Here is a 956-nt window from a genome sequence, read left to right as displayed (position 1 = left end):
TAATATATTTACCGTGTTTTATTATTTTGCACGAGTGCGGTAAGTCATAGCTGGGTGCTCACGATTCACGGGTCCAGCGTCGGCGTTGTGGCGCGGCAAGCGTGCACTGGTGCGGTTGAGAGGGAGGGGTGGAAACCGCGTTAAACTCGTCTCCGTAGTTGAGAGGGAGCGGCCAAAGCAATGTACAATCGTCTTTGTAGTGGAGCTGGGAGGGGCAAGGATAAGGGACGAAGACCGGGGTAACATGTCGGATGCGATCATACCAGCACTAAAGCACCGGATCCCATCAGAACTCCGAAGTTAAGCGTGCTTGGGCGAGAGTAGTACTAGGATGGGTGACCTCCTGGGAAGTCCTCGTGTTGCATTCCCTTTTTAATTTTTTTCGCGCCGCTTGCAAAACAAAACGCACGTGTAAGTAATATATTTACCGTGTTTTATTATTCTGCACGAGTGCGGTAAGTCATAGCTGGGTGCTCACGATTCACGGGTCCAGCGTCGGCGTTGTGGCGCGGCAAGCGTGCACTGGTGCGGTTGAGAGGGAGGGGTGGAAACCGCGTTAAACTCGTCTCCGTAGTTGAGAGAGAGCGGCCAAAGCAATGTACAATCGTCTTTGTAGTGGAGCTGGGAGGGGCAAGGATAAGGGACGAAGACCGGGGTAGCATGTCGGATGCGATCATACCAGCACTAAAGCACCGGATCCCATCAGAACTCCGAAGTTAAGCGTGCTTGGGCGAGAGTAGTACTAGGATGGGTGACCTCCTGGGAAGTCCTCGTGTTGCATTCCCTTTTTAATTTTTTTCGCGCCGCTTGCAAAACAAAACGCACGTGTAAGTAATATATTTACCGTGTTTTATTATTTTGCACGAGTGCGGTAAGTCATAGCTGGGTGCTCACGATTCACGGGTCCAGCGTCGGCGTTGTGGCGCGGCAAGCGTGCACTGGTGCGGTTGAGAGGG

The 956-nt window shown here is 52.4% G+C and overlaps 2 non-coding genes across 2 annotated transcripts; both read left to right on the top strand.

Annotated features, from left to right (window-relative positions):
- The first annotated feature begins 249 nt into the window (after positions 1-249).
- On the top strand, positions 250-368 carry LOC119348528. The gene has a single exon (XR_005168990.1). It is a non-coding gene; the product is annotated as a 5S ribosomal RNA (ribosomal RNA).
- Positions 369-665: 297 nt separating this feature from the next.
- On the top strand, positions 666-784 carry LOC119348527. The gene has a single exon (XR_005168989.1). It is a non-coding gene; the product is annotated as a 5S ribosomal RNA (ribosomal RNA).
- Positions 785-956: the final 172 nt, after the last annotated feature.

The sequence above is a fragment of the Triticum dicoccoides genome, unplaced genomic scaffold (assembly GCF_002162155.2).
Source record: "Triticum dicoccoides isolate Atlit2015 ecotype Zavitan unplaced genomic scaffold, WEW_v2.0 scaffold96105, whole genome shotgun sequence".
NCBI classification, from domain to species: domain Eukaryota; kingdom Viridiplantae; phylum Streptophyta; class Magnoliopsida; order Poales; family Poaceae; genus Triticum; species Triticum dicoccoides.
This window is presented reverse-complemented; position numbering and strand designations above follow the sequence as displayed.